The 5,385-nt window shown below is 49.0% G+C and overlaps 1 protein-coding gene across 1 annotated transcript in view; it reads right to left on the bottom strand.

Annotated features, from left to right (window-relative positions):
* Ift81 (intraflagellar transport 81) overlaps positions 1 to 294 on the bottom strand; it is a 28,470-nt gene extending 28,176 nt beyond the window's left edge. The window contains exon 1 of the mRNA XM_013023021.1: positions 212 to 294. The gene's annotated coding sequence lies outside the window, so the exon portion shown is untranslated. The remainder of the gene's footprint in view (positions 1 to 211) is intronic.
* Between the last annotated feature and the right edge of the window lie 5,091 nt (positions 295 to 5,385).

Below are 5,385 nucleotides of genomic sequence, written 5' to 3'. Positions count from 1 at the left end.
ACAGGGGACCCCACGGCCCGCCGGGGCCCCGCGTCCGTTCATCCGCGGGAGGAAGCGGCCTGGCTGCCCGCGCGGCCCACGGGCCTGACCCCCGACCGAGAGGCTTCGCCGCTGCGTCCCCCACGCCTCGTGAGAGGGGCCGGGAGCGGGCGGGAGCCCTGTCCTATTTCGGGGTTCGGGGAAGTTTCCGACCGCGAGTTGGCGAGGTTACCTCAAATTCTCCTCACGAAACCACCTCCCCACCCCCCACCCGGAGGCACCCGGCTCCCGCGGGCTCCTAGAGACAGACAGCGCCTTGGCAACGGTTGCTAGGCCGCGGCGATACGTCACTTCCGGCGGAAGGGGCTAGGGGCGCGCAGGCGCGCTGGGGGGGTCTCACGGCGGGGGCGGGGGGAGCTCTGACCGGCGCCTGGTCGGGTGCGAGGTGGGGTTCCGAGCTCTGGGCCGTAGCTGAGACCCTCTGGGGCTGTTACCCCGACTTCAACGTCCGGCAGATAACCTCCAACGCCCAGCAGCAATATGCGACCAACTTATGCCATAAGTTTTATTCGTTTACCAAGCATCCAAGCATGATCCACGATGGTGGCTTTTACATGTGTGCACTGGTCCTGGGCTTGAACTCAGGACCTAGGCACTATCTCTGAGTTTTTGTGCTCAAGGCTAGTGCCCTGCCGCTTGAACCACAGCTCCATTTCTTTTTCTGGGGGGGGGGATGGTTAATTGGAAATAAGGGTCTCAGGGAGGGTAGAGTGCATGCCTAGCTAATGCATGAAGCCCTGGGTTCGATTCCTCAGTACCACATACACAGAAAAAGCCATAAGGGGTACTGTGGCTCAATGGTAGAGCGTTAGCCTCGAGCAAAATAAGCTCAAGGACAATGCCCAGGCCCTGAGTTTAAGCCGCAGGACTGGCGGGAGGGAGGAGTTGGAATTTCAGGGATTTTTCTGCCTGGGCTGGCCTCTAACTGTAATTCTCTAATCTCAGCCTCCTGAGTGGTTTAGGACTACAGGTGGCACTGCTAGTAGCCGGTGATGGATCTCTAAGCAAGGCTGCTGGGGTTTGAAGTGAGGAAGCCTTTGACCTAGGCTTCAGATTGAGGCTTTCAACACAAGCATCTCCAAAGTAGGTTAAACCTAGGAGCAACTGGAGTCTGACAGGAGTAAAGGACACATTCACCGTCTAGATCTCAGCTTCTGTGTCACATTATTGGGTCACGATGCTTGTACTGGGAATTGATTTTTTTTAATTCAGTAATTGTTTTTAGTATGCCAAGAGCCTGGGTAGGTGGGGGGATTGGCTTTTATAAAGTTCCTTTTGGCTTCTAAGAGGCTCTCCTTGGACACATGCAGAAATAATTGTCTTCCTTCTGTTCTTCATGAGTTCACAGCTTGCAGTGTGCAGAAGGGTGTTCATGCCCAGGTCACTGAGGAGATTCAGAAACAGGCTGGTTTAGGGGAGGCCTTAGATGCTGGTAGTATCGTGAATCCATCCCTGCTAGCAACCACTGTACTTGTGACAGCCGTTGGTAATGAAAAAAGAGAGGAAAAGAAATGTTCATTCCTCCTTGCTTGAAAACTGGCTTGCCTGCTACTGCAACATTTTAGAAGAGAAACCAGCTACAGATTCAGCACCAAACTTACAACCTCAAAATAATAAATTATGCCCTACACTGAGTTGGCTTCTGGAAATGCAGTGTGAGGCCAGATTTAACCTGGTGCCTCCTTCATAGAACTGACCATCTGGGGCAGAGAGAGGCCATTAAGTGTGGGCCAGGACTGAGATAAATACTAGAAATAAAAGAACCCAATGATGTCAAGACCCAGATGAAGAGCCCCAAGGTTATTCTGCAAGGGGAAGGGGGCATGATAGCAGGGAAAGCTCCCATCAGAAAGGGGAAACTTTCAGGCAGAGGAAATAGGCTGTTCCACTGTTGGTCCCACTGCTGGCTGCTTTCAGATGGTTGTGGAACTATCAGGGGAGGATGCTGAGAGAGAAACTGCAACTTCTGCGTTGTTAGATGCTAACAACCATCTGGGAGAGGCAAGAATTAAATCCTTCAAACATAATAAGCCAATATCAGATTTGCACAAGGGATTATACTATTCTGTGTGAGGAGAACTCTGAGCAGCCTATGTTTGAATTCTGGGCCTGCCATTTTGTAGCTCTCAGCTTTCTCCTGCACAGGGTTCGTGTGCAGATTAAGTGAATTGATACAAGTAAAGCAATTAGCACATATGTGAAATTGGGAAGCTTGGAAGACATTTTACCCTTTTTTTGGGGGGGGAGGGATGTGCTGGTCCTGGGGCGTAGGTGCTGTCCCTAACCCACTTTGTGCTCAAAGCTAGCACTCTACCACTTGAGCCAGAGCACCACTTCCAGTTTTTGAGTGGTTAATTGGAGATAAGAGTCTCATAGGGACTTTTCTGCCCTGTCTGGCTTTGAACCATGACCCTCAGATCTCAGCCTCCTGAGTACTAGGATTACAGGCGTGAGCCATGGTGCCCGACTTTGTAGCTGACATTTTAACAGATGTTCTGGCCATATTTGACAGTCATTCTTGAAACTTCCATTCCACTCTTCTCTTCCCTCTTCTTTTGTTTTCCCCAGTGTTGCTTGCGTCTGCAGAGTAAATGCTCTACCACTGAGCTTCATCCCCAGTCCTTTCTTCTAATGTGTTACTGAGCTATAATTCACAAGCATACACTTCACCCACTTAAAGTGTACAATTCAATGGCTTTTAGCAAACTCACAGAGGCGTGCCAACATTAGCACTATCTAACCCCTGAGCATTTTCCCTGCTCGAAAAAGAAAGCCCGTCCTCCTCCCACACTCCCTCCTGCTGCTCCCCATCCACCCCACCCCCGGCCCTGGCAACCACTGATTTACTTTGGGTTTCTATGGATTTGCATCTTCTGGACGGCTCGCATAAATGGAATCATAAAACCTGTGGCCTTTTGTGCCTGGCTTCTTTCATGGAGCACAGCATTGTCAAGGCTCAATCATAGTGCCATGTAGCACGCCCCAAGACATCATTCCTTTTAATGGCCAAGTAATGCTTCACTGCATGGTTAGGCCGCATTTTTGTTTATCCACACACTTGCTGGTGGACATTTGGATTGTGTCCACTTTGGGGGTATTATAAATAATGCTTCTATGACCTTCTGTGGATAAAGATTCTATTGGCTGATTCAGGTGAGCTGTCCTTTCCAAATTCTACTTAATTGCAAGCACTGCAGGGACGAGCTACAGTGCTCCACTCTGGTTCTTCCGAGGGAAGAATCACTCCTGGAAAAGAACAGTTTTCAAGATACAGTTTACATAAGGTAAAAAATAATTTATTACTTTTCGTAATTAAGTCCATATCTTTTCAGGCATGGCTTGATTTAGGAGCTCATAAATATATTAATATCCTACACACACACACACACACACACACACACACAAATCTCTGCCTCTCATCTCTCTGTCCTGTGAATGAGCTGCTAGCAGCAGCAGGCTGCTTCCTGACAGCCTGGTGGACAGTATGAAAGTAACCATTTTTTTCTGGACTTTCTGCAAATTTCCAAGGGCTCAAAAAATGTGTTTGACTATTCTTTTTTTTTTTTAATGTTTTGGCTTTTAAACCACCAAGCTACATCGTAATCCTTCATCTTTTTTTTTCTAATTTATTGTTGTTTCAGAGGTGATACACGCATGCTTGTCAGCTAATAAGTACATTTCCTTTCGTGCGCTGTCATCTGATCCCTGGTTCTCTCCCCTTCCCTCCCTCCCATCACTACCCATGACTTGCATGGCCCTCCATCTTTGTTATTTGATTTGGAATCAGGGCCTCATTGAGTTCCCCGAGCTGGCTTTGAACTTGGGATCCTCCAGCCGCAGCCTCCTGAGCAGTTTGGATTCACAGCACCCAAGGTACCCACACCATGTACGGTGGCACCCACCTCAGACTATTCTTGGATAAATTGTTCTCATGGCTGCAGCCATAGACTGGGGGGGGGAGGGAATCCCTAAAAGGAAGGGCTGGGTTTGTGACCAGAGACAGAGGTGCCTTGTAAACAGGAACTTCATGTGTGTGTCCCATAACAGGTAGTCAGGGAAGGCTGTTACATCTTTTCTAACATTTTATTTTAGGTGGTATTGGGATTTGAACTCAGAGCTTTGTGTTTGCTAAAGCCAGAACTCTATCATTTGAATCTGCCTCTTGCCCTTTTTTGCTTTCATTATTTTTTTTTTCATACCATGGTCTTGGGGCTGGGAAGGTGGCTCTGAGGTGGAGTGCTTGCCTAGCATGCATGAAGCCCTGGATTCCATTCCTCAGTACCATATACACAGAAAAAGCCGGAAGTGGCGCTGTGGCTCAAGTGGTAGAGTGCTAGCCTTGAGCAAAAGCAGCTCAGGGACAGTGCCCAGGCCCTGAGTTCAAGCCCCAGGACTGGCAAAACAAACAAACATAATATGGACTTGCACTTTTTGCCCATGCCAGCTTTGACAATCCTAACTACCTCCATCTGTTGCATAGTTGGCATTGCAGTATGAACTGTGAGATGGAGACTGCCTTGGCTGACTTTAAACTGCGATCCTCCCATCTCTGCCTCCAAAGTAACTAGGATTTCAGGTATAAGCCCCTATGCCTAGCTAGCTGTGACATGGTAAAAGCTGCATAAGGAAACATCACAAGAGGACAAAGTGGGCATCTCCTAGTTGTGGGGTTACCACACATGAGGACCCCCTTGGTTTCCTTCAAGGGATTATCTTCAATGCAGGAGCTCAGTAATATCACTATGGGGTTCTTTCTCCCCCATCTCATCTAAAACACCTCCAGTCCCTTGGCTGGGCTATTGTTCATTTTAATCTGTGTGTGTGTGTGTTGCACCACTGAAGCTGGAACCCAGCACCACGGTGCTTCGTTCCCAGCCCTCTCCACTGTGGAGCGAGGAAGGCCTTGGGACCACAGCAGAGCCTCCCATCCTCCAGGTCTCCGAGGAATCTTGCGGATGCCCTGAACACAAGGCCGCCAGCCCCTTCTCATTTCAGAACTTCCAAACAAGAACATTTTTTTAAATGAAGAGTACAGAGAAGCCAAGCCAGCTTTCTGGTTTGGGTATTCAATTTTGACCATTCATCCTGACCGTGGGATACTTCTGGATCACGCATGCACATTCGGGGAATGCCAGTTTTCAAGATGCCATCCCCGCGGAGCCGCTGCCCGCGTTGTCGCGTCCTTTTAAGACTAGAGAAGCTGACCTGGGCACACGAGCAAATCCGGAAGTGGGTTATTCCGTTCTCCATAACTGTCATTTAATGCCTTTGCATCTAGGTTACTTGCAGATGAAAGGAATTAAATGGAAACCTGAATTGAAGTGGACAGACACTGCCCTACCTCTG

This window comes from Dipodomys ordii, unplaced genomic scaffold, assembly GCF_000151885.1.
Source record: "Dipodomys ordii isolate 6190 unplaced genomic scaffold, Dord_2.0 Scaffold66, whole genome shotgun sequence".
NCBI lineage: Eukaryota > Metazoa > Chordata > Mammalia > Rodentia > Heteromyidae > Dipodomys > Dipodomys ordii.
Note: the sequence above shows the minus strand (reverse complement) of the source record. Positions and strands in the feature narration are given on the sequence as shown.